This window comes from Neovison vison, chromosome 1 (genome assembly GCF_020171115.1).
Source record: "Neovison vison isolate M4711 chromosome 1, ASM_NN_V1, whole genome shotgun sequence".
In the NCBI taxonomy this organism is placed as follows: Eukaryota; Metazoa; Chordata; class Mammalia; order Carnivora; family Mustelidae; genus Neogale; species Neogale vison.
In genome coordinates, this window is record NC_058091.1 from 316,406,087 (window position 1) to 316,433,248 (window position 27,162).

The following is a 27,162-nucleotide window of genomic DNA, read 5'->3' on the forward strand; positions in this document are numbered from 1 at the left end:
CAAGCCCTCAGATGATGCCAGGTAACCCCATACACGTCCTGGGACGGGGACCCCTGCCCTACCGACCAAGGGGACTGCACCAGCCCCAGGTCCCTGCCCTTGGACTGGCCGCGGCGTGGGGTGGGGCGCGCTGGGCTTGTCTGGTCCTGCCTGGGCTGCGGCAGGCGGGAATACGGCCCATCCTCCCCACCAGACTGGCCGGCCGGCCTGCGAGGCTTTGGCTTCTCGGGTGGACGGCCCTCTGTCCGGCGTCCCTCCCGCACCGGGGCCTCCTCTCAGCCCCCGCTCTCCGGCAAGAACTGAACGCGTTCGCCTCTGTCACCACGTAACGAGCGTCCGTCGTCCGCTTCCTGTGGGGCTCGGCCAAGATGTCCAGCAGGACCTTCTGCCCGGGCGGCTTTGCAGAGCTACCCGTCTGGGCCCCGACTTCACTGAGACGCCCTGGCGGCCAGGCCGGAGGCTGGTGAGTGCTGACCACTGCCACGCCGCGTCTGCCGGGGGCCGGGAGGGGGTTGGGCGGCTTCTAGATCCCTCTCTGTTCCCGGGCGGACTGGAGGTGACGGACAGGTGTGTGCGGGATGCAGCGGACCAGGGCAAGAAGGCAAGAAGAGGCCCCTTGTCCTGAACACGACCGCAGCCTCCGCTCAGCCTCTGCGGCTCGACGTGGGAACAACTTCTTCAAGTTGAAAAACTGCAAACAAGAAGTCACCTTCGCGGGGCGCCTGGGTGGCTCAGTGGGTTAAGCCGCTGCCTTCGGCTCAGGTCATGATCTCAGGGTCCTGGGATCGAGTCCCGCATCGGGCTCTCTGCTCAGCGGGGAGCCTGCTTCCCCCTCTCTCTCTCTGCCTGCCTCTCTGCCTACTCGTGATCTCTGTCTGTCAAATAAATTTAAAAAATTAAAAAATAAAAAAGAAGTCACCTTTGCAAAACATCATCGGTCGGCTCACCAGGTCCTGCGGGTTCATCCCGGGGAGCTGACCCCGCCTCAGAGGGCTGGGCCGGCCTCTCAGCCCCAGCTGCCGCACCCCTGTCCGTCCGTCCATCCCTGTTTTCAGGCTGGGTGCCGGCTCACCCCTGAAGCCAGCAAGGCCAGAGCCCTGGGCTGACGCGGGGGGAGAGAGCCTTGCTCTGTAGAGGGGCGGCAGGAGTGCGAGTGCCGGCCACGTGCGGCCCCCCAGGCCCTACAGGGGAAGCCGGAACCTCTGTGGGCCCGTGTGCGCGACCCTGGGCTGGACATGGGGCTCCTGCCGGTCTCGGCTCCGGGAGGGGCCCTGGGGTCGGGGTGGGAGGCGGATAGCAGGGGTTACGGGGCCACTGAAGCCCTGTGGCAGGGTCCGGACATTCTGTGGGAGCTGCCCTGCCTGGGGCCTCTCGTGGGGGGATAGGTACGGAGTTTGCTGTGCCCCCGTCGGTGTTAGGGCTGAATGGAGGGGGCACGAGGTAGAGAACCTGCCATGTGCCTGAGGCCACCAATGGCGCCTTTCTTCAGGGGCTGGACCACGCTCGTGGCTGCATGGAGGCTGGTGCCCCCAATTCCTCCCCACCTGGGAGGAGGGGAGACAGCATCCCAGGGGCTCGGCACGCACCCCCAGGGCTCTGAGGGCCGCCGGAGGCCCTGCTGGTCCCCTGGAAGGGGGGCTGACCCTTCCAGCCAGACCCTATCTGGGCAGGGTCTTTTGGCCGCCACGTCCATCCCTGCCGTTTCTCCTGGTTTGGGCGACCCCAGCCACTCCCGAACCTTCCTCCAGGCCCCGTGGCCGCAGGCTCACAGTGCCATTTGGGATCCTTGGACAAAAGCAAGAGGACAGAAGACCTCAGTCAGCAGCTGTGGCCCACACTCTGCCTGTGGCCTCCTTCGGTGTGTGCGTGCGGAGCGGACCCCTCCCCACAGACAGGAGGGAGAACTGTGGCCGTATGTGGCTGCCTCGGGCTGATCCGCTCGTCGCCCAAACAACCGCCAGCAAGCCCAGGGCCACATGAGGTGCTTTTCCTAAGGGAGACGAACCAGAGTGACTGCACGGGTCCATGGCGAGGGCTCCAAGCCCTCGAGGACAAGGCAAACAGCAGAGCCAAGGCCCGACTCCAGGCTGAGGAGAACAAACCCCTCCCAGTCGGGCTCTGAGGTCAGACGGTCGGGGCAAGCCCGCTCCGTGCCGACCGGCTGGGAACGGGCGAGGTACCCCCCCTCCATGCCTCAGTCTCCCCGTCTGCGAATCAAGACGCTCTGTGAGAACGGCACAGTGTGCGGCAAGCTCCTGTCCGGCCGGACTGCTGAGTGGGGCTCCTGATCGACGGCATCGACCCAGTGCCGACACCGGGGAGTGGCCAACGGCGGGTGTGGAGGACGAGCCGCCTCCTGGAACGGGGACGCGGGGGCCCAGGCTGTGAAGGAGACCAGCACTCCGGGAAACGGCCCCTCTCGGAACATCAAACAGACGTGGAGTCCGCGGGCTCCGTTCCGAGGCGTCCGCCAGCAGAGACGGACCCGGTAAAGGGCCCCAGACGCTGGCCACGCAGTCCTGAAGCGACCTTGCCCCGGCAGCCCCCCGGGGCCACAGCCCAGCCTCCGTCAACGGGAGAACCGGTGAACCCGCTGTGGCGCGTCGGCGCGGCGCCTCGCTCGGAGACAGGAAGCAAGGAGGTGCGTCTGGCGACACGCGGCGTGACCCGGCTCCCATGGAGTTTGGGACCGGGCAGCGCTGACCTGGGGGTCAAGAGAACTTTCCGGGCGGCGGTGCGTCTCTGCCCCAGGCCCGTGGCAGCCGCACGGGCACGGGACCCTCGAGCTCTGAGCTCAGCGACGCATCCTCTCGCGCAAACCGCAGCCAGAGAGGAGCCCTGGCCTCGGAGCCCCCCTGGCGGCCCGGGAGGCAGGCGTTTCAGGCAGAAATCCCTGCTCTTGCCTGGAACTGCCCCCTGGCAGCGCCGGCCCTTCCTCGAGCGCCCACGTGCCCAGGCGTGTCAGTCTGCGGGGCACCGTTGGTGGTTTGTGCTGCTCCCCGGGGGGCGTCTGTGCAGGAGGCGGGGTCCGTGCAGGCGGGACCCCGGCCTGTCCGAGCCGACGGAGGGGTCGGACGCCCCGAGAGAGCACAGGGACAAGGCAGGGCTGCCGGAGCAACAGCAGACGTGAGGGGAAGCTGGGTGTGAGCCAACCCCGGAGGAGGAAGCGCCGCGACGGCGGTTAGAGTGGGCCTCAGGGGCAAGGCTGGCAGTCCAGGCCATTCTGTGCCGAGTGAGGAGGAGCCGCAGGGAGCCCTGACAGCCTTGGAAAGTGGGAGCCAGTGACATTTCCAGGTGGTGGGCTGCCTGACGGAGGGAAAAGGGAGCCCTGGAACGAGCAGACGCGCAGACCGACCATTTCTCAACAGCAGAAGAGCGAGCTCCGGGGCCTCACAGGCAGAGTGGCTGGGAAGGGGGAGCAGGACTGCTCTCTCGTCTTCCTTCACTCCAAGCTGCCTGCAGCCGCACAGACATCTTCTGTCTCTTCCGAACCCCCATCGCTCTCCTGGAGGGCAGGATGGACCCATGCTCCCTCCCCGCTGCACCGCCCACCATGACGTCGCCCTCCTCTGGGCTCCTCCACAAACCCTTGGGTCTCCTTGCTTTCCTCCTGATGGCCGGCACCTCAGGAGAGCCACCACGGGGCTCGCAACTGTGTCCCCAGCTGTGCAGCAAATGATCCTGCACGTTCCCTGTACCGTGTACCGTGCTTGGACGGAGGCGTGGAGGGACGCTGGCTGCCTGGGGAAGGAGGAGGAAGAGCAGCGGAAGGGCGATGGGCAGTGGGTGGGTGGACGGTGGGTGGGTGGAGGGAGGGCAGGAGGGAGGTGTAGACAGATAACGGGCGGATGCGGATCGGTGCGTGTGATGGCGCTGAGTGTTCTGTCTCAGCCATGCTCAACGAGCAGTCTGTCTAGGACGCAAGGAGTCTGCGATTCGGGCTAGCTGCCCACGGACGGCGCCAGGCCACCGAGAAAGGGAAGCAGACCCAGCTGGGGGCTGCAGCCTCTTGAGTCTGATACACTCTGTGTCCCCAAGCCTTGGGAGGTGGCCCAGGGAGACTCAGGGCCAGAATCACCCTGGGCGCGCCTCGTTTGAGTAGACTGAGATGCCCAGCCTAGGAAACCCGAGCTCCCAGGGGACTGAGGGGCCAAGACAACTCAAAGGGTCAGGTCACTGTACCGAGGAAGGCAGCAGCTCCGGTGGCCCAAGTTTCCGTGTTTACATGTCCAAAGTGGGGCAGGTCTTGCCGTAGGGAGGGGCCTGTGGCGAAAGTTCGGCCCAGGGATTTGCGAGCCACACGGACAAGGACGGGACTGGGGCCTGCGGGTAGGAAAGGCACGAGGTGCCGTCTCGGGGCGTCTGGGCTTCCGAGCGAGGGATCCTCTGAGACTGATCTCAGAGTCTGCAGTGACCTGCCCGACCTGCCCCACAGCAGCGGACGCCACCGCGGAGTGAGCCCGAACGAGGGCAGGGCTGCGTCCCGCTGCGCCGGCGCGGGGTGGGGGGCCCGCAGGGTGGGGGCCCGCAGCCGGACACACACCCCACGCGGTGCTTTCCACAGCCCTGCCCCAGGCCTGAGGAGAAGACGGCCGCGCACGGACATCGATCCCAGAAACGTCCTAACCGTCCTCTTTCCCCCCACCTTGCCCTACGGCTCACCGGCCAGACGCTCTTCACCGATCCGCCCCAAAACCCAGCAGGAGGGTGCGGCTGCGGAGATGGGCTCAGACTGCGGGTCCTGCTGGAGCCCGTCCAGGGAGGGGGCGTCGGGACAAACGTGGCCTTCCCCGCAGGGTGGGTGGGCGAGACGGATGGCCGCGGGGAGGAAGGGCAGCGCGGCCACTCCCTGCTGCTCAGCCTGCCCCTCCCACGTGCTCTTCCACGGCCCTTGCTTCGGCTTCTGTCCGCCCCACTGCACGATCCCAGCCAGCCCCCAGGGTCAGCTGCCGTGTCTGAAGCCAGTCCCTGCGTCTTCCCCCGCGCACCCCCTCCGCACGGGCCCTCCCATGTGCCGGGTTCCTCACCTCTCTCTCTCTCCCTCTCCTCGGCCCGTGAGGGTTTCATCTACCTCGGCACACAATTCACGTGAGACGTGCAGAAGCTAAGGCCAACAGCCACGAGCCAGCAGCCGTTCCGACACTTGCCAGACCAAATAATAGTGAGAATTCGCACTCACTGACGGCCGACCCTTCCAGCAGGAAGCTGCCGACGCTTCCCCATGCTCCGGCCGTCCCCCACCCGCGTCCGTCCCCCACCCCTCCCTCGCTGCCTCCCTCCGTCATCCCTCCTCTGTCCGTCCGTCATCCCTCTGTCTGTCCGCCATCCCTTCCTCTGTCCGTCCGTTATCCCTCCACGCATGGACGCCTGGGTTGCAAGTGACGTATCATAAACTGTTACTGTTCAATATATACAAAGAATTTATCGACATCCCAAAAAACAAATAATCTGGTTAAAAATGGTCAGACTCCAGACATTTCTCCAAAAAAGACATCCAGATGACCGACAAGCAGACGCATGGAAAGATGTCCCTCATCTCTCATTGTCAGGGAAATGCAGATCACCACAGTGAGGGGCGCCTGGGGGGCTCAGTCGGTGAAGCATCTGCCTTCGGCTCAGTCGTGATCTCAGGGTCCTGGGATCGAGCCCCGCATCGGGCTCTCTGCTCAGCGGGGAGCCTGCTTCTCCCTCTGCCTCTGTCTGTCTGTCCCTCTCTCTATCTTTGACAAATAAATAAATAAAATCTAAACAAAAACATAATAAAATACCACTTCACGCCAGTCAGAACGGCTAAAATTAACCAGTCAGGAAAGGACAGGTGCTGGCGAGGGTGCGGAGAAAGCGGAGCCTCCTGCACTGGCGGTGGGGATGCGAGCTGGTGCGGCCACTCTGGGAAACAGCAGGAGGTTCCTCATAAAGTTGAAACTAGAGCTGCCCTACGACCAGCAATTCCACCCCACTCTTCACCCAAACACACAAAAACATTAGTTTAAAGGAATGCCCACGCCCCCATGTTTACGGCCACATTTTCGACAGTAGCCAAGATGCGGAAGGAGCCGCAGTCCCATCCACGGGAACGGACAAAGATGCGGTCGACATGACGCGATATTCCACAAGGGAAGTGTTGCCGCTGCAACGACCTGGGCACAGGCAGGGGGCACCGGGCTCGCAGTCAGGCCGTCGGAGGAAGACAAGGGCCACGTGAGCCCGCCTCCAGACCGGCCACGCAGACGCTGCTGTGGCGCTTTCAGGCACAGCCTCACGCCCCGCCGGACAGCTTCCGGCCGCACGTGGCTGCCCACGTCTCAGCCCCGCAAGGGCCCGAGCTGACCCGAGGCACCGGCACAGCCCGGCCCAGCACAGGCGGAGAGGGCGTCTGGCAGTCGTGCGCGCCTGGCTCCGGGAAGAGGCGGGGAGGCCGCGGGGGCCCTGCCTCCCCCCTCTGTCTGTCGCTCCCTCTGTTTATCTCCCACTTCTGTCTCTGCTCCGTGTCCTCCTTGCCTTGGCCCTCCCCTCCGTGACCAACCAAGTGGCCGGTGCTGCGGGGGGGCAGGGCCGGGGCAGACAGTGCGCCGTCCGGCTGTGCTGTTGGGCAGGACCACAGAACTCTGCCCAGAAATGGTGAGTCTGACGGTTTGCCCCTGAGACCTCAACCCACAGTCAACCCACCAGATAAACACATGCACACACACGGACACACACACGGACGGACGCAGAGGTACACACACAGAGAAACACACACGGACGGACGTGGAGATAAACACGCGCACGCACACGGACACACACACGGACGGACGCAGAGGTACACACACAGAGAAACACACACGGACGGACGTGGAGATACACACGCACACACGGAAACACACGGATGGACGCGAGATACGCACACACGTTACACACTCACACAGACAGACACATGCACACACACGTGCGCGCACACGCATACATACACACGCATATAAGTGTGAAACTTAGAGACTGTGAACGCTTTATTCGCCGAAGACATTAAGATCAGAGACTCGGTACAAGATGCTGATGTTGAGAAAGTCCCCAGAAGAGGCTGCCCGTCAGGGCGAGGCCAGGGCCGTCTGGGGGGGACTCCCCTGGTGGCCGCGCGGGCAGGGGGAGACCTGTGTCAGGGGCTGAGAACCCAGCAGCAGGAGCCTCGGCCGCAGCTCTGCTCCGGGCTGTCCTTCAGGCCCGCCCGCTGCTACCGCAGGGTCTCGTGGGGACAGACTGGAGTTTCGGGCCCTCCCCCTGCTCTGTGAACCCCGGGGGCCTCTGACGACCGAGGGCCACAGGTGCTGTTGGCCCCAGCCCTGCCCCAGCGGAGGGGAGCAAGAGACCCTGTTCCACACCGCTGGCCAGCACCCTGCCTCGCTGGGAGGCCCCAGGCCGCTCCTGTCTCAGCTCAGCCCAGACAAGCGGCTCCAGCCATGTGGTCCGGGAATGTCCAGAAAATTCCAAGGCAAGACCAAAAACAGGGAGAGAAAGCAGAGCAGGCGCAGCAAGGAAGGACATGACTGGTGATTTCCAGGCGGGCAGGTTCCCCGCGGAACTCAGGGGCTGAACCGAGAGACGGCTGGACGGCAGAACGGGGCTCTGGCCCGCGCCAGGCTCCAAGCACCTGCGTCCTCGCTGTGTGCTCTGGTTTCACACACCAGCAGAGTCGCCAGATCCCTTACAACAGCAGCCAGACGGGAGCACGTGCACACGAAGTCCACCAACAACCTGTCTGCGGCCTGAGTCGAAGCGGCACCGTGAGCTGCCGGCTCTCAGCAGAACTCTGGATCGGTCCGGGGCCCTTCCGAGAAAAGGCTAAATGCACAGGGTGGGGGAACCTTCCCAAAATAACTCACATGTTCATCTTGGGCAAACATGCACTGGGCAGAAGGGGCAGAGAAAGTCCTGAATGTGAATGGGCAGGGGAAATGCAGGGCTGCCATCCCCATCCGTCCTGGAGAGCACCCTGGGCCTGGTCGGCCTCCAGAGCCCCCAGAAGAAGCCAAGGAGGTTGTCCAGGAGCGAGATGGGGGCTGCCACGTGTGCCCAGGTGTGCGTGAGAGCTTGGTCCCTGGCTGTTCCCTCTGCGCTGTGGGGGTGGGGGTGGGGGACGCAAGGGGAGTGCAGAAAGGAGCCCTCAGCATCCAACACCCTGGGTCTTCCTTTCCTCCTGTGCTGCAGGTGGCCTAATGCCCGACCGCTCATGCTTCCTCATTAACAGAGCCCCCACACGTCAGCAGGCACATTTCCCAGCCTTCTTCATGGGCCCGCATGGCCACGTGTCTAAGTTCTGGCTAATGGGTCAAGCAAAAGTATTGTGTGCGGCTTCTGGGTTGCACTCTTGAAAGTGGGGCCTAACGGCCTTTCTCCGGGCTCCTCTCTCTACGGCCAGAGTGTAACTGTGATGGCTGGACCAGGAACAGCTCTCATGCACCGTGAGGCAAAGGAGTAGAAATTCACACAGCTGATTACTGCCCTTCTTGAAGTCATTGCTCAAAGATCATCTTCTCCTGGGAGTACCCTGGACACCCCACTCACAGTTTCTCCTCGATAGACCCCTTCTTTGTTTGCTTCTTCCTCACAGCTCTTGTCTCTTCCTCTTTCCAGAATGCATGCTTCATGGAGGCAGGGCTTTCTGTCTTCTCTGATACCTGCAGGGTCTGGCGTAGCTAGGCACTAGTAAATATTTGTTGAGCAAGTGAATGTGCAAAAGATGTTGAATATTGTAAAGTGCTACACCGAAATCATGAAGGAGTAGCAATATTAATACAAAGTTAGCCTGGGGCTGGGACTTGTGTTGCCCATAGACAAAGTAGGCTAGTTCTTGGCCACATTTCCTGTCTGGCGCCTCGTTCCCGGACCTCCTGGTCTCACCCACTCCTTCCCGACCGCTCCTCCATCTGGTAGAAGTCTGAGGCCAGCTGCCTGACTTCTGGGGCCAATTGCTGAACACCTAATGGTCAAGAGGCCAGAGTAGGGGGATGGGAACATGCCCGGCAGAGGGTGCGTAGCCCAGACCCCATGGTCCAGGAGGCCGCTGCCCTCACTCACTCCCTGAAACTCTGGCACCTGCCTCCTTGTAACGGGTCCCTGGCTGCCGTTCTGCCGCTGGGGGTGGTCACTGTCCCAGACCAGAGAGGTCTCCAGCATCTGCTGGCATGATGTCCCAGGCCCTGGTACTGACCCGGGCAGGGTTGGGGGAAGGGTGTCTCCAAGGTCTTAGAGCGAGGCCCCCAAGACCCTGCTGTTCTGAAGGGACACTCTGGCCTGGAGAGGGAGGCTTCCTGCCTCACGGAGGGAATGTGCCCCATTCCCCAGTGACTGTCCCCCAACCGCTCTCCTAGTGGTCCCGCCGGGTCCCCTTCTCCCGCGCGCCTTGGCCCCTCCGTGCTTGACGCCGCCGGGTCCCAGGGGCAGGCTCGTCCCCGCCGCTGGCCCCGCCCCGGCCCCGGCCCCGCCCCTGCCCGCCCAGCTCGAGCCGTGCAGCCCTGCGGGCGCCGGGAACCTGGCCGCTGGGGCTGGCGCTCGGGCCACCATGTCCCAGCGCTTCGTGGTGACCCCCGCGGCGAGCGGGGCGGGGGACGCGGGGCCCATCCCCGAGGGCGGCGGCAGCCAGTCCCCCGGCCCAGCCCCGGGCCCCGACCCCGCGGCCGCCCCCGAGACGCCGAGGGTGGACGCGCTGCCCATCCTGCGCTACTGCCGCGAGCCGAGCCGCTACGGTAGGTGCGGGCCACGCGGGGCGCCCATCGAGGGCGCGGCCTCCCCGTCGGTGCGGCGGAGCTGGGCGGGCGCGCAGGGGCGTCGCCGACCAGGCGCCCGGGTTGGTGCGAGCGCTGCCCGGGTCCCTGGCCTTGCGGACCGCGCCGGTGGCTGCGTCGTCAGCGCCGGGTCGAGCTGGTGGCGGGCGTGTCCTGGGGGCTCCTCTGGGGACCGCGGCCTCCACCCGGACGGCCCCCTGCCCCGCTTTCTGCCCTGCCCTGCGCCCTGGAGCGGGATTCGACTCCCTGGGCCCTTGGGAAAGCTCCCGGGCACTGTCTGACCTCATTGCCCCTGGAGCCCCGGGCGTCCAGTGTGCGGGAGACCCCCCCCCACAAACGCTGGTGCTCCTCCAGTCTGGGGAGACGCCCAGGGCTCAGTGAGGCCGTGGGACCCCGACAGCCCTCTGGTCGCTCACTTGGCCTGTGCCCCCGGTGCACTTCCCACACCCACGCCTTCCATCGCCAAACCTTTACTCCGACTTTCCTTTGGTTTTGAGGACTGCAGTCCAAAGGCACTAAGAAGTGCCCGCCAGCACCTCGGGGACCCCTGCCCTCAGCCCGTGTGCTGGGAGTGGTAGGGGGGTGCAGGACCTGGCCCCTCACAGGTCGGCGCCCCACAGCGTGGGTGGGGGAGGTGCAAACAGGAGGACAGGCAATGGCGCGTTTCCAGCAGCTCCGCGTTTGACTGGATTCTGAGCGGCCCTTGTCCTCCAGCCTCGGGCCACTCCTGGGGGCAGCCGGTCCGGCAGCTGCCCTGGTCTGTGGACAGCCGGCGCCTTTGGGGGCCAGAGCCCTCACCTCTGGGCTGATGTCTCAGCCACCCGCAGCTTCTCAGGAGCCCTGTTGTTTCCTTCAGGTCAGCGAGGTCGGTGGCTGTCCTTCTGCCCCCCAGCCCCGACGAAGGGGCCCCCCGTGCGGGCAGTGAGGACCTGCTGTAAACGAAGAGCTGAGAGCTCCAGGGGTTTCAGACTCTCCAACAAGGCTTTTGATGACTTACTTGGGAAATTCTTTAACGTGGGGATGAACTCTGAGCCGAGTTTCCCGAGCAGCAGACTTTCTGGGGCACTGGGGGTGCGTGTGTGTGTGCACACGCACACACACCGCACACACCCTCTCTCAGGGACGGCGTTGGTCCAGACACGTGGTGGGCACTGGGGGGACTGTCTCTGAGCCTCGGGCTGGTGTGGACATGGCACCTGTCACCTGCCGGCACCTGGCTCCCAGGTCCTGCCCCCTGTCCATCGCCCTCCTGACCTTGGGAGCCATTGTCGTGCTCCGGGAGGGCTGTGTGGCCGCGGGCAAGGCAGAGGGGCACCTTCCCGCCGCTGCCCCCCTTCCCCGGGCGAGCCGTCCTCTTGTTTTGTTCTGTGAGCAGTGATTCTGCTGTTAATCGATTACATGAGTCAAAGCAGCTAATTATTTCTGGGACTGCCGGCCCCTCTGTTGTGAGGGAAGTGGCTGTGCGGAAGAGGTCAGTAGAGACTTCCGGGGAGCGTGGGTGAGAAAGAGCCCCTGGTCCTCCCGGCTTGGGGCCCGCAGCAGTGAGAGAGCGGCCTCTCCTCTCCCCGCTCCGGGGGACCCCGAGGCCCCGCCATGGTCTCCCCCGCAGGAACGCGGGCTCTCAGCAGGCCCTGTCCGGCGTGGAGCTGTTCTCCGCAGCGGGGCGCAGGGTCCCGCTCCTCCAGGTCCTCCTTGAACCTCATCCCCCACTTCTGGCCCCCTCTGCCCTGCTCGTCCTGGGCCTCCAGCATGTTAGCCCGTGCCCCGGGAAAGGGTCTGGTTCCAGGAGACATGCTCAGGTCTCTGCTTGTCCTCTGCCCTCCGAGCTCATGCTGACGTGGGAGAAGGGCCTTGCCCCAGGGTCCTCGAGGTGGTGCACGGGGGACGGGGGCTGTTTGGGGCCAGGGAAGCCCGCCTGACCCTGCAGCTGCCCTCCCACCTTCGTCTCTTCTCGTGGGCTGGCGGTCCAGGGGCGTCACTCCTCCCTCCCTCCCCCTTTCCCCCCATCTCGGGCCGCCCCAGCCCTCGGGAGTGGGACCGTCCTGAGCCAGGGCCGCCGCTGCTGTGCCCTCGCCCCAGGCTGACCCAGTGGGGCGGCACTTACAGGGGGAGGGGGCACGGTTCCAGCCAGCAATCAGTGAATGGGTTGTGTGCCGCGCCCGCTGCCAGAGAACAAAAGTCCGATTATGTGATGAGTCGCTGCCGACAACGTGCATTAAGTTTAGCAGCTCGGGTTTGCGGCCTTTGCGTGGTGGGACCCCGTTCTGCCTGGCTGTCCTGCCTGTGCGCGAATGAGCGGGCTCTCGAAGCCGGGGGACGGGTAGCCCTTTGGCACAGAGGCTCCTCAGGCTGTGTCAGGGTCCCCCCGCCCCCTGGGGTCGCGGCCGGGGGGGTGGGGGTGGTGACCAGCCAGGCTGAGCGCTGACTTTGCCCTCAGACCAGCTCCCCTTCTGGAGTCTGCTTGCTGTGCGTTTGTGCATAAGGAGTGCTCGGAGTGGGACGTCCCTTCTCTCTGCCGAGGGACAGGGACCGGTGTTGACCCTAGCTCCGTCCGGGTCCCTGTGTCCCCGGGAGCCTGCACTTTCCCCGCACACGCCCGTCTGCAGGGCGCTCTGTGCTGCGCCAGATCCTTCTTCGAGGTGGCGGGATTGTGCTGCGGGGAGGGGAAGGCTTCTTGGCCCAGAGGAGGCGGGGTGCTGTCCCCGGCCTCCTGCCTGCCCCTCCTGGCTGCGGTGCCCAGCGGAAGGGTGATGAGCCTGGGCCGAGCGGGGCTGGGTGGGCAGCTGCACTGCCCCCAGCCTGGGAGGTCCCAGAAGGTGAGGGGCTGAGCCGTGGCTTTCCCCCACTTCCCAAGAAGGCGCTGGTGCTGGGGCCTGGCGCCAGTACCCTGTGGGCTCACTAAGGGACCCCAGAGGACCCGCCCCACCACCCTGAGGGAGGGCAGGCAGAGGGAGCCTTGGCCCCAAAGGAGGCTGATGTGAGGACAGTGACCATCGGGGAGGTCACACCTGCCCCCTCTCCTCCTCTCAGGGCCACACTCCTCAGAAGCTCCCCAGAGGCCAGACTCCCCTCAGCCCCTCCCTGTCTTAGGTCTGGGTGGGTCCGCGGAATCAGACAGAGGTCTGACCCCGGACGGGACCTCACGCCCACCCCTGTGTCCACGGGCGCTGTGAGCCCGGGTTCCCGGGGAGGCTGGGGCAGCCTAGCACCGAGCCAGGCGGGCCCTCCCGTGGCCCCTGGATCCTGCCCGGCGCTGGGGAAGAGGCCTGTTTCCAGCCCCCGTGGTGGGACGTGTCTTTCTCTGGAGCCGACGTGGCGGGGACGTGAGAGTACCACAGATGCTCAGAGGACACCCGGGAGGCCGGTCACACAGGCCTGTAGTTCAGAACACTACAGTGTGTGTGTGTGTGTGTGTGTGTGTGTGTGTCCACAGCCGCGTGCCTCTGAGTGTCTCCTGTCTGTCTGTGTGTCGCTGCTTGTCTGGCTCTTCATGGCTCGGGGGGAGGGGAGGGCTGGCCACCGAGCCTGAGCACCTGCTCGGGCAGAGGGGGATCGTGTCTCTGAAGCGGGAAACCCCCTCACAAGCCAGGACCTAGGGGCCTGGGAATGAGGGACGAGTCCGGGAGCCGTGGTCAGGCATGCCACTGGCCCCGACACTGCTTTCCCCGGGGAACTGGCTCCCTGGCTCAGCCTCTGGGTCTGTGAACCCTCGGAGTGGCCCCTCCCCCCTCGGACACCCCTGCTCCCCTCACACGTCGGGGCCGAGTCCCATTCCCCCGGCCGATGTTGCTTGGAGGGAGGCTCCGCACAGCGCCCAGCTGCCCAGGAAGGCCGGCGTCCAGGGTGCAGGTTGCCCAGCTCTGGTGTCGGAGAAGCCGCCACCTGGCTGGGCAGACTTGGTTTTCCTTTTCCTTAAATATTTCATGGAGCGCGACCCTCGTGTTGGCCCTCACGGAGCCGCTCTGTTCAGCGCTCGCTCCTGGGCCCCGTCCCTCGGCCAGGGAGCTCTCCCTTGCTGGTCCTCGCTCCGGGGCAAAAACCCTCGAGGGCACGTCCCTCACGTCCCTCCCTGGCAGCTTTTCCATGGGGTAAAGCCACAGTGGAGGCCCCAAACGCCCATCAACAGTTACACGGTGGGTCTGCGTCCAGCGAGCCACACAGCCGTCCTTGGCCCACGGGGGTTTGCGCGGCAGACCCAGGTCCCCGGCGGGACCGGCCCCTGTGCGAGGCCTGCCCGGGGCCCCCAGTCACCCTGCTTGTCCTCCTCCCACCCCGGCCCCCATCCCCAGGAGCGGGGGCTGCCCCATGCCAGCGTGGGATCGGGCTGGGGGTTCCCGGCGTGCGTGCACAGCTGTCAGCTACCGTGTGGCTGTGGGGGGAGCGGCACAAAGGTGGACAGAAGACGTGGTCTCTCCACGCACCGGAGTGTTGTCCCGCCTTCCAAAGGAGGGATGGCTACCCTGACCCCTGCTCCAGCAGAGATGGACCTGCAGACACTGTGCTTGGGGACAGGGCCCGTCATGGGGGCCCAGGAGCGCCCACAGGAGGTCCTGGGAGGCGTCCTGTCCACAGAGACACAGGGGAGGACATGGGTGCCAGGGGCTGCAGAGCAGCTGGGAGAGAGGCTGTCATGAGCATGGAAGTCCCAGAGAGGGGTGAAGGCTGCACAATGCTGTGCACGTGCTGAGTGCCACTGTATACACAGAGTGGCTGAAAGTTCCAAGTTTTAGGTTACATGGATTTTACGGCAATCAGAAGAGCTAACAGGAGAGGAGCGAATTTGTCCCGTCCCTGACCTGCCCCTTCCGGCCAGCAGGCGACCTGGGTCCGGTTTTCCCGAGGACAAGGAGGCCACTTTGATTAAACCTGTTCTCGCCACCCAGGTCCCTCGCAGGGGTTCTTTTCATCTGATTACGCTCTGCAAGGTGTGAGTTCAGACCTTTTGTGGGAGATATTTTTGTCCAGGGATCTTGGGTTTCAGGCAGCCCTGGTGTGGCCCTTCCAGGCCGGTCCTGGAGCAGGACACGGGCTGTGGGCCGGGCTTGCCGCGCTGGGGTTGGGACTCCAAGCCCGCCTCCCACACCCCCCCACCTTCTCCCTGGACATCCCTGGGACACCCTGTCCTGGCTGCTGGGCCCGTGGCCCTTCTCACCTTCGTCACTTGCTGTCCCCTCCTGAAGGATGGGAGGCTGAGCCCTCTGGTCAGAAGGAAGGTCAAATGCAGGGCAGCAGGGTGACCCCGCAGCCGCTGGGTCCTCCCCCATGAGGGCTTCTGGGTCGGCCCTCTGCTCAATGTGCTGTCCAGTCCCTAGACGTGGGAACAGTGCCACTGGCCACACTTCCCCCTTCCAGATGCAGCACCGAGTGGCTTCTTGCCTGAGTTGGCCTTGGTGGGGATTGGGGACCCAGCTTCCTGCCCCTGGGGGGACCTGAGCCCCACACAGGGGACGAGGCCAGCAGGGGCCTCGTAGGTGGTCCTGCTGCGACTCAGCCATAGCCGGGAGTGTGTGTGCACACGTGTGCGTGTCCCCCACTGGCTGAGCCAGGGGACAGGGCTTGCTTCCTGGGGGAGCCTGCTCCTGCACGGTGTCCAAAGAGTCAGGCAGGGCACCCTGGGTGCCGCAGTCCAACCCCTGACTTCGGCTCAGGTCGTGATCTCAGGGTGCTGAGATCAAACCCCACATCAGGCTCCGCGCTGGGCATGAAGCCTGCTTGGGACTGTCTCTCCCCGTCGCGGCCCCTGCCCCTGCTCGCGCTCTCTGCCCCTCTGCCTCTCTCAGGCAGACGAGGGCCCCTGTCTTTGCTGGGCACAGGGAGCCCTTCCTTCTGCAGCAGCCCCAGGCCCAGTGCTTCCCTGGGGGTGCTGAGCGGGTCCCTCAGGACATCAGGGGCTGTAGGAAGTTCCCCGGAAGCCGTGATGGAGCCATGATGTGAGTCTGAGAAAATGGGGGAACTGCTGTATGTGGGGGAGCCACCGAGACGTGTGCAGAGAGACAGAGAGACTCCAGGGACTGGCTTCTTCGTTCACGCCTGTGGCTTAGTGAGTCCAAAGTCTGCGGGCTGGGCCAGCCCTGGGGAGGGCTGCTGTGGCTACTGGCCTCCTGCCGGCAGGATTCCTTCCTGCCCGGGGAGGTCAGCCCCTGCTCCTTCATCTGATTGGATGAGGCCCACCCACGTCAGGGGGACTTAGAGCTCGTCACTTTCGGTGGGTATCGCCTCTAAGAAGCGTCTTCACGGAAGCAGCCAGGAGGATGTTTGACCTCATACCTGGGCACCGAGGCCCAGGGGAGCCGGCCCGTACCATGAACCGTCACAATGATGGAAAGAAATAGGCCCCGTGAAAAAGCCTCTTCTGGGCTGCCCCTGCCTGTCCACGTGCACATGCGTTTGGACACGCGTGGCTTTGTCTCCCGGTGTCCATGCTATCTCCAGCCTTATTTCTTAGGGTATTGGAAGTGCTTTTTCTGGGTAAAAATGCCTTTATTTCTATTCTCCGGCTCTGGCTTTTAAAGGAAGGTGTTAGAAAACCAGCAGAATGCAAAGCTTGAGGCAGGAAGACGTCCGGCTTCCAGTGCGCCCACGGCCGAGCCGGCTTCTCTCCCAGCCCTGCCGGGTGTTTTCGGTTCTCCCCACACACCGTGCCGCCGGCTGTTCCCGTGGAGAAACAGAAACCCACGTTTGTGTCTCCCCGGCTGCCGGGCGGGAGGGATCGGCTTCCGCCCCGTGAACCCTGCCGAGGGCGCTCCCGCGTGTCCCCGGCTACGGCTGAGACCTGTGGCACCTCGGAGACAGCATAGCGGGCCGCGTGGGACCGGGGCTGCCCCCGGCCCTGGCAGGTGTGCCCAGCGGTGGTGGCACATTCGCTGTGCCCTGGGCCTGGGCATCCCCGACCTGTCCTGCATCCCCGACCTGTTTGCGGCTGACCCTCGTCTCGTGGAGTCTGTTTGAAGTGGCCGAGCCTCGGGACGCCTGCTGCCTTCAGAGGCTGAGTGAGGAGACCCGCCCGGGTGACCGCGCGCGTGGCAGAACGGGGACGGGCTGCCGGGGGGAGGCCGGGACGAGGGCCTGTTTTCCTGTTTACTCAGACGGTCTCTTCGGAAGCACCGTTGGGCGACTTGCCACGTGTCTTTGCCATGAGCCGTCGGCCCCACCGCCGTAACCCGGGCACACGCCGGACGGTGAGCCTTTGCGCTTCATCCCCCGCGCGGGGCTGTGGTGTCTGCTCCCTGGGCGACATTCGGCAGGTGCCCGCGGGAAGTCCGCCTGCCCTCCACCCCTGCACAGCGGAGGCTGGACGCACCCCTCTCTGGTTCCGTCCCCGGGACACCCGTGCGCGCACGCCGGTGGGCTGGGCTGTGGAGGGCCTGGCTGGGAGGCCATTCAAAGTCAGGTTGGGATGGGGGACGTTCGTGGGTCACAGCGGCCAGGTGGCTGAAGACGGCCCCCGATCCCCGCCAGGAAGTCCTACACGTGGCAGGCTGAGATGAGGCCTACGCCTCGTGCTCCTCGGCGTGCGAGGGTCCCCTCCCTGGTGCTGTCCCATGGGAATGGAACCGAGCCGAGGCCTGGGCTCAAACCCCCGCCTGCTTCACCAGCCTTCCGCTTTCGGGGACCTGGCCTGGGGGCCGAGGTGACGGTGGGACAGGGCAGGTCCGGCTTCCTCCGCCCGCACCCTGCACTGCCCTCGGGGGCGGCGGGCGGGTCCTTTTTGGTGCCCTCTGTGAGGACCCTGGTGTGCAGGGGCTAGCCACGCTGCCTGAGCTCGGGAAGCCCCCCGTGGGCATGCAGGCCTGGTGCCAGCGAGAACCGGAGAAGGGCAGCGGAGCTCATGCGGGAGTCCTCACTCTGTGCGTCTCCTGTTTTCCGTCGAGTGCTGTGCTGTGGGGTGTTCCCCAGAGCCTCACCTTCCCGGGCGGGGGAAGACCCTGCCGTCCAGGAATCGCTTCTGGGGGTGCACGTGTCCCACCGCGGCTGTCTCCTGCCTGCACCCCGCGCCCCGCATCGGGCAGGGGACCTTCCTCGCCTCGCCGGGCTCACCCACGGGACCCACACGCCAAGGCGGGGAATGGGCCGGTGAAGTCCGATTGTCCGTGTTCGGGACTCAGCACATGTAGCCCAGAGAGCAGGAGCGGCCAGAAGGGCCGGGGGCGAGGAGGGGCTGTGGGCCGTGAGCGCAGGGAGGGGGAGACAGACGGAGAGGAGATAGACCCCTCCCCTGACTGGGGAGCGTGTGGAGGCCGTGTGGGTCAGCAGCGTGGGGTGGCCCGTCCTTGGGGGCCAGTGGGGCCACGGGCTGGCAGGCCGGCGCGGATGTGGCTCAGGAGGGACACGACAGGTGTGCGCACGTGGGCGCGAGGAGCGGCGGTCTCTCCAGGGTGACGCAGTCCTCGGCTGCCACGTCCTCCGGCCGGACCCACGCGGTCTCCCCATGGCACCCCAAGTGACCGTGACTTGGAGCTAAGCTCCTTTCTTTCTCGCTGCTGCCCGGGGGCCTGAGCAGTCCCACACCCCTCCCACGGCAGGTGCCGGCCACGGGGGCTGTGGAGCACGTGAAATGTGGCCGGTGCCACGAAGAAGTGGGTTTAGATTTTTTTGAATTTTTAACTGATCTGAATTTAAACTCCACCACACCACATGTGCTCAGTGGCTGCTGAATGGTGCACGGCAGGCCCCATGCTGCGGGCAGAGGCCCTGGAGCTTGGGCGCGTGCTCCAGGCCACGGCCCGTGAGCAGGGGCGTGGGGAGGTGGGGCGGCCCAGACAGCTGAAGGCTCTGGGGGTCCTGACCCCAGCACCTCGGAACGAGACCACTTGGAGATGGTCTAGTAAGAGATGATGAACAGAGCCCCGGAGGACACAGGCGACGGATAGAGGCCTCGGGCGAAGGAGGACCTGAGACCTGCGTGCGTGTTGTCTGTGCTCCAGCGGGTGCTTGCTGTTCCGCTGCAGCTGAGATAAGCCTCTGGCTCTTGCAGTCAGTGCACGCCAGCCCCCGTCCCAACCGGGGGACCCACGTCAGCTCAGCCTCCCCGGCGACGACGGTCCGGCGGCAGCCTCCCCACCGCGGTCCGTCAGCGCCCGTGCGGGGACCCTGGGCCGTCCCTGGCCAGGGGCTCCGCACCTGCCTCACCTGGACCAAGGCCCCACCCCCACAGCCGCCTGCGTCTGGCTCCCCTGGTCCTCCCCCCGACGGCCACCTGAGCCCTCCCCAGGGCCCCGGGCTCCTGCTTGCTGCCTCTTGTTGCCTGGAGACCTGACTGTTCTCGTCCCCCTGGATTACAGAGCGGAGAGCGCAGTGGGCCCCCTACACACACCGGTCAGCCCCCTCCTCTGCCTCCCTGGGGGGCTGCTGGGAGGGGCTTGAAGGGAGCAGGTGATGCCAGCAGCCGGCCTCCTTCCCTGGGCCTGTCCACCGGGCTTGGGGGTGTAAATGACCTGAGGCGTGACCAGACACGGAGGGGCCTGGGGAGGCAGATCCGTGGTCAGGATCCCCCCTCAGAGGCTCCCCTCCGGCCCCGCATCCCCCAACCCCATGCCACCACCTAGGGAAAGCTGGCTGAGATCAGGGGCTGCCTCCTTGGGAGAGCTGCCTGCCTGAGCTGACACTGGCCTGTGGCTCCCTACTCCGGGGGGACGGGGCGTACGGTCCTGTGGGTCTGGGTGTCCCCTGGAGCCACCTCGCAGTCACATCCCAGACCCGCACACTGGCCCACAGGAAGTGTGGACCTGCTCCCACGTGCACACGTCTCTTTAGGGTTCTGAGGTGCCTGTGAATCCGGCCTGGGCCCAGTGAGCCCTAGGAGCTCGCCCGCCCACCACAGATGTAGGCCTCAGGTCCGTGCGGCCAGGCGCTGGTCCAGAACTCTGTTCCTGAGGGCCTGTGAGGACGGCTCCCTCGGGGGCGCTGACCGGGGCAGAGAAGCAGGACCCCCTGGCCGACCGCCCCCGAGCCCCCTGGGCTGAAACTGCTCCGTGGGCCTTAATCCTGCCCCGTGCCTTGGACATGCTAGCACTCAGGGTCGTCCTGGGAGGCGGAGGCGGAGGCGGAGGCGGAGGCGGGTGTCTTCAGGCACGCAGCGGCCTGCCGGGCACCTGCGGCCGGAGGTCATCCCTGCTGAGCCCTACCCAGGACGGGTGGCCTGAGCCATGTGCATCAGAAGCGGCTCTGGGGACATGGAGAAGGCACTCTGGAGGCTTCAGAGCCCAGCCGGGTATTCCAGAAGGCCGGAATGAGATGCATCTCAGGACGGAGCTGGGGGAGCTCACGGGACGCACTCCCTCCCAGGCACGCAGGCCCACTGCTGGGAGGGGGCGGGGTTGCGCAAACTGGGGTGAGGGACGAGCAAGGCCGTGCTGTGTGCTGTCTGCCGTCTGCCGAGGGGCTGAGCGGACGCCTGCCGAGAGGCGCTGGAGCTTTCTCGACCCCCGTTTCTCCGTGCCCAGCCTCTGCGGACCACCTCGGAGCGAGCCACTGTCCCAGGTGGGCCAAGCCTTGCTGTCCCCGCTCATGGCCAGGGGCTGGGACCTCCTGAGAATGAGGCTGCCTTTCCACCCTGCCCCCTCCTCCCTCCCCATGTTCTGCCTTCAGCCCTTGCTCTGTGTGTGGGCCCACGGGTCACTGTCCCCGGGACGGTGGTGTCCCCGGCCTGGCTCCCCCGCTATGGGCAGACTCTCCAGGCTCCGGCCGCAGCCCAGGAAGGTGCTCCTCCTGCTCTTCCTGCCACGGACTGTGCGTGTGTGACGGGACTGGCCCATGAGGGAGGGGGTGGAGCCCGGCTTGTAGGACCGTCTGTGGTCCCAGAACGCACCTGCCATGGCCTGAGGCCGTCCACCCCGGCAGCCCTGACCAACTCGGGTTCCTGGCTGTGCCCCTCCAGAGGGCCCAAGGGTGGGTGGGGGCCCACTGGGGACAGGACACCGCGGACCTCCTGCCTGGGAGCTGGTCCCTTGAGGACACATGTTTTATGACCGAGAACCATGAGGATGTGGCCTGGAGCCCTGCGTTCCGGGCGGGTTATTCGGAAGGCGACAGCAACGGGGGGTCTTGCCAGCCTGTCTCACGGTCTGAGACGGCCCCACTGTGTGCAGAAGGCGCGGAGGGACTTTGGGGTGTGACCCTCCTCGAGCCCCCTCCCTGGGAACCAAGTCTTTCCAGGTTTGGACCTTAACCTCCACTGCGCAAGCGTGGAGGCTGCTGGTGGACGGAAGGGTGACCCTCAGGAGAGACACTGCCGTCCCGGCTCCCGGCTCCCGCAGACGGGACCTAGTCTGGAACAGGCGTCCTTCCCGACGTGACTAGGTTAGGGACGTGGAGGTGAAGAGGTCATCCTGGGTTACCCGGTGGTCCCAAGTCCAACAACAGATGTCCTTCCGAGAGACACCGAGGAAGGCACAGATGCACGGGGGACAGAGGGCAGAGAGTGGGGCCACCAGGCAGAGGCAGGGGCGTCATCCCCTGTGGCCTCCAGGGGGAGTGGGGCCCTGTGACACCTGCCTGTCGGACGCAGGGCCCCGGGGCCCTGAGAGCCTCACAGTCTGTGGCTCTGGGTTACGGCCGTCCCAGGGTACAGGTCCAGGTTCTCCGTGGTGCTGGCGGGGCTGGCTGGGCTCACCTGGGAGCGGTTTCTGGAATGCTCCCTGGGTCCTGGGGCTGCGGGCGAGGAAGGAGAGCAGAAGAAAGCCCCACCCCTCCCTCTCCAGACCCCCAGCGTGCCCCGATCCCAGGGGCCCCACTGTCCACATCCACAGGGAGGGAAGGGAGCCGAGGGTGAACGCCCCCAGCCCGTCCTGGAACGCCTACCCTCAGCCCAGGAGCCGGGCTGTCCCTGCGAGCACCCAGGCCCGTGGAGGCACCTTCTCTTGGGCTTCGCAGGGCTGTGGCCGGCAGCCCCTGGAGGGGCAGGCTGGGCCCCAGCCGGAGGAGTGGTGACAGCTGTGTCCTGCAGCAAGTGGCCGGCGAAGAATGGGGTGAGGGGCCGGGGGTGCTGCAGAGGCTGGGACCTGAGCCCAGAGTGCAGGCTGCCCTCTAGCCTCCTGGGAAGCCCTGGAGCCCGTGCCGGGTCGGCGGCCACCGCGGAAACACCCCCCCACCGGCTCAACCAAAGCCCCCTCCCCATGCAGACCCCACAGGACCCGCAATGGGGTCCCCTGCACAAGCAACGTGGCCGGCCCCGCCTGCCCTTCACGGGCACCTGCACGGACGTGCTCTGGAATGGGGGCCTCTGCGGGTCGGCCCGTCAGCCACCGCCTTCCCCGCAGCACAGTCAGCTCCTCCCCCCGTGCTCCCCGAGGACGGCCTGGCTGGGACCGCGGGTCGAGCCCCCACGGAGCGCCCGGTGGGGACGCTGGCGTGAAGTCCGTGGCAGAACCCGAGCAGGACCAAGGATGCAGGGTGCCGGCAGCCCACGGGGCCGTGCCGCGGGCCACCTGTCCCTCGCAGCCTTGTACGCCCAGCCCGGTTCGCGTGCCGGCGCTGGAGAACACGACCCCGGCCCAGATCCTGTGGTGGTTTCGGGCAGACAGGGCACGGCACGCCTTATGCGTGTCTCTCGCTGTATTCCGAGCCAAGGGTGTCTGTGGGTTCGGCGCACCGACGTACGTGTTTGCGGCCGTGGGCGGCTGCTGTGCGGCGGTCGGCGTTCTTCCCTCCTTGCCTGGCTCGGGGGCTGGTTGGGGGAGAGCCAGGACCATTGGCAGAGCAAGGGCGCCCCCGTCGAGGTGTGAACCCGCCCAGCTCCGGGGACAAGGGGCCCCGTGTGCGGTTGTCTTGGGAGGGGCCCACACACCCATGAGGGGCTCTGGCCCACTTTGCAGAGGGTGGCACCTGGACGGGCCCCCCAGGCTGAGAGGCGGGGGAGGAGAGGCCCCCACAGGCGGCAGGTGGTCTGAGGAGTCGGAGCAGGGCTGGGTGAGGAGGGCACAGCACAGGGGCCTGGGGATGGCTGAGGCCCTCGCGGGCGCCCATCACCCCCGGGTTGGTGGGTCTGGGTCACAGCATCGGGTGTGGGGTGCTGCCTGGAGAATGGGGCCAGGGCTTCTCTCTCCAAGTCGCCTTCTGGATGGGTTTTCTCAGCCCCAGGCGGCAACCATCGCCTACCGCAAATGAAGGACGTGTGGCTTTAGTGGCCATAGGAAACAGCCCCGCGGAATCCCTTCTGTGGTCTTAGATGTGTGTGTCTCCTGCCCTGAACCCGGTGCCAGGGGTCAGGCCTGGCTTCGATCCGGGTGGGGGGAGCCCCTCCCTCTCGGCCCCGACCGTGAGCTCAGATGAGCTGGAGCTCCAGGAAAGGCCCTGAGTACAAAGGCCACTTCCGGGAAGATGTGTCCGAAGCTCCCCAGATGTCCGGCCCGAGGGCAGCCATGCAAAGGCCCCGGGGCAGTGTGGATGTCAGGATGGGACCAGGGTGTGCAGACAGCCCGGGGTGGGTTCTGGCAGAGCACAGTGTAGAGTCTGGGTCTGGTCAGGTGTGCGGTTGGTTAGGGCTTGAGTTGGCTTCTGTGCTTGGTCCTAAGTCAGAAGTGGGGCGGTCACTGACCAAGTCTTGATTGTCTGGGCTGATTGCTGTCAAGGTTGTAGGCACTGTCCTGTTGTCCAGGACGGTGTGGTGAGGGGAGCAGGCTCTGGGTCGTTCCTGGACACGGACTTCTGTTTGCTGGTTTGTTTTCAGGCTCCTGAGAGCCGAGTGGACAGAGCCTGCAATGGAGGGGACCTGGTGGAGAGCGGCCGGCTGTGCACCAGGGAGCACATCCACGGTAGTCCTAGAGAAGTACCTTCTCCAAGAGCAAAGGCCCTGTGGCCACCAGTGCGGGGCACGGTTTGCAGGAGGCAAACGCCTGCTGAGCAGGAGAAACTGGCAGGGGCTCGCCCTCCAAGCTTGGCGAATTCTTTTTTCCCCACCCGTGCTCTGTCTGAACAAAAAAACACGCAGACAGGCAGGGGCCTCCTGCGCCCTTTCCCTCTCCGGGCCCCGATGGCCTCTCTCAGATCGCCGGACGTGGGAAGGGATTCTGTTCTGAGGAAAGGTTGCTTGGGTGCTGAGTCACGGGCAAGGTGACTGGCCAGGCGGCCCCACGGCAAAGGCGGTGGCCCGTCCTTCGCACCCGGAGCCGCCCGGGAAGCATTTGCTGGGGCAGCTTTGCCCGTCTTATGGGAGATTCTGTTGACTCTAAACCATGAGGAAAACAGGAGCGTAATTGCTAGTCAGGCCGCGCAGGGCTCTTGCCTAATTCCCTCCCCAGGGGACCTGCAGGGCAGAGTGTCCAGGGAGCACCTGAAAATCTTCCACTCGCTGGGAGAGGCAGGCTGGCGGGGACCCGAGGCTACCTCCGAAGGCCAAGCCTGCCCACCTCATGCCCCGAGCATGGCACACCCCGACTCAGCCGCCGGCACGGGACGCTGTGGCGTTGCCATCTCGGCAGGCACGAGTGATTCTTGGCATAAGCAAGAGGTGGCACCCACCTCACCAAAGCAAAGTGCAGTATCAATCTGAAATCCCAACTTGACCGAGTGCCCTGTGCTGGCCGCACACCCCCCACCGGGCAGCCTCCGACTCAGGGCTCCTGTCTACCTGGCTTTAGGGCTGGTGATGCCCCTGGGTCCTGAAGGGAAGGAGGCCGGAGCCCATGCAGCGGAAGCCAGCTGGACAAGTGAGGGACGTGCGGGGGTGTTGGAACAGCCTCAGCCCAGCGAGTGTGGGCAGCGGGGCCCGGCCACAGAGCCCACAAGGTCTCCTCCCGGGTGTCACAGCAGAACGGCAAGAGAGGGGCAGGAGCAGGTGCCGTGGGGGTCACGCTGCCCGTCTCCCCAGAGGTCGGGGCTGTGCAGAGTGGAGACCGTGGGCCTGGCCCCCTCTGCGGCCCTCAGGGTCTGTGGTGTCGGTCCACACCCGCACAGGGCCAGGCAGGTCTGTGTGTAGCCCAGGCTGGGTTTCCAGAATCTTCTGCCTGTCCTGTGGGCTGCTGGGGAAGCGGAGGGCCGTGCCCCAGCCGTGCCGGCGAGGAGCAGGGCAGCCAGTAGGGGGCAGCACAGACTGCGGGAGGTGGGGTCAGCGTCAGACCCCAGTTCCCCGCCCGCTGCGTTAGGGGCCTGCTCTCCCCTGAGGCCTCCTTGTCCTTGGGTCACCTCTGAGACTTTGTCCGCGTGCCAGACCCCACTGTGCCCTTGCTTGTCTCAGATCCTGCTGGGGTCCGGGGGTCCGAAGAGGAGTTCCAGAAAGTTCCGGGCCAGCCTCTCCTCCCACCACCCCCCACACTGTGCTTGGGTGTCTCTCCGACCCCCATCCCAGGGTACTGGCCCTGGGCCACCCCCAGAACACCCTCCCCAGCCAGGGTTCTGCCAGGGTCCGTGAAGCTGCCCCAGGGTTGTGGAACACGCCCCTGGGGACCTGCCCCAGGCCCAAGCAAGTGCTGTGGCCTCCAGAAGGTTCTGAAGGGTCCTGAAGCTGTCCATGGTGGTCACCTCGAGGGAACAGCCGGACGGTTGCCACCACAGCCTCGTGGACACCAAACGAACCAGTCTTAGGGGATTTTCTGCATATTTTTCTCAACCAAATTCAGAAGTAAAGTCATGGAGGAGCTTTGCTGAATTCCTTCTTTAGGATGAGGGGCATGTGCGGGGCTGCCCCTGCGTGGTCGCCCCTCCTTGGGCATCCGACCCCCGTACTGTGGGCCCCACGGCGGGAGCCCAGGGCCCTGAGGATCAGGTGACCACGGGCAGCACGGGACCTCCTGCCTCCGAGCCAGCAGGTTTTCCTTTGGCAGCCCCGGTCCAGGCAGGGCTCCACGGCGTCTGTGAGGCACCCCCAGGCCCTCCTGTTCCCGCAGAACACCCACCAGGGGCCAGGCTGGGGCTCTGCCCCAGGCCAGCGTCCCTGTCGTGGGCTACTGGGGGCCTGCAGGTGTACCCCTGTGGGGCCTGGCAGCTCTGGCCAGGCCCCTGGTCAAGGCCGGTGGGACCCTGAGGGCACTGTGGTTTCTCCTGGGCTGGTGGGGCCTGCGTGCCCCAGGGGGCTGGAGGGCACATGGGAAGCCCCAGAAATCCCTGGGGTCTCCAGCTGACCTCGCTTGGTCCCCAGGTGCCTCCTGATGGCCTCAGGCAGGGGTGGGGGCTCCTCCCTCCTTGGGGAGGAGAATGCAGGTGCGCTCTGCCATTCACTGCAGGAGCTCTGCCCAGCCGGGCAGTCCTCCCGATGCTCAGACCCGCTTAGCTGGAGCTACAGGGAATCATGGCAAAAGACACGAAACACCCCCGCTCGGCATCACTTCTCCATGGCCCCGTCCCACCTCACCGTCCCCCTGTGTCCCTCCCCCACCCACAGCTGGGGCTGCTCCTTGGCCCGGGACCCAGCGTCCCTGCCCGGCAGCTGGTGCGGGGGCCACAGAGCCCAGCCGTGGCCGTGTTAGCTCAGACAGAGCCGTTGACTCTCCAAACACCTCCAGCAGCACCTGGGGCCACCTGGACGTGTCCAAGCCGGGTGCAGGGTCTCCACCTGGGAGGCAAGAGGCAGGGCTTTCCCGAGGCCGTGAGGCATCCAGTGGATTCCACACCAGCCGCCGCCTGCACCTCAGCAAGGCAGGCGGTGGGGGGGGGGGGCTCGAGGTGCCTGGAGGCCCCAGGATGGTGCCTGATGTCCAGAAGATGCGGCTGTGCGCCAGGAAGGGCAGAGCCCGGTGGGCTCAGTGTCACGTGCTCACACACGCTCCCGCGCGCGCACACACCGCGCACACACCAGGTGGGGATCCGTGAGAGCTGGGTGGGCTGCCCCCCGCCACCTCCGGCAGGACCCATCTTGGAGTGCCAGGCTCATTGGTTAGTGGATAACTGTTGAGCACTGCCAGGGGCCGCGTGGGGTGATGGAGGGCAGCACACATTCCTGCATCTGAGAATTAATTCTAGAACCTTCCATCAGCAGGCTGAGGAGGAAGGAAACTACTGTCCCAGGTGCCCACACGTGGGCGCGCCTTGGCATCGGGAGACCCCGTGGCTGGGGAGCGGCCGCGGGCGCAGGCCCCGGATCGGCGGGCAGTCGCGAGATTCCTCAGCTGGGGCAGGTCTCCACGGCCCCCAAACCCCGGGGGCTTCTGTGCGAGAGCGGCGGACCTGCAGTCTCCTGCCGCCGCGGGGCAGCTTCACCCAGGCAGCCAGGACCTGCTGGACCTTGACCTGCGGGCCTGGGGCCGCTGACCTCCTGCCCCGGCGCAGCCAGTTGGCATGGGGACAGGTTGTCAGCTGTGCTCAGCTCTGCAGCGGCGAGCCGGAGCGTCCCCTGCCACCACTGTCCCCATCTGTCCTGCCCCCGGGACGCATCCATTTTGTTTAAGATTTTATTTTGGAAAGAATGAGCGTGAGTTGGGGGAGCAGAGGGAAGGGGACAAGCAGCGTCCCCAGTGAGCGTGGAGCTTGA

General features: G+C 65.7%; 1 protein-coding gene across 1 annotated transcript in view; it reads left to right on the forward strand.

The window, feature by feature from the left end:
* Positions 1–9,705: 9,705 nt before the first annotated feature.
* Positions 9,706–27,162, forward strand: part of SLC12A7 (solute carrier family 12 member 7) — a 67,890-nt gene continuing 50,433 nt past the window's right edge. The window contains exon 1 of the mRNA XM_044234295.1: positions 9,706–9,722. The gene's annotated coding sequence lies outside the window, so the exon portion shown is untranslated. The remainder of the gene's footprint in view (positions 9,723–27,162) is intronic.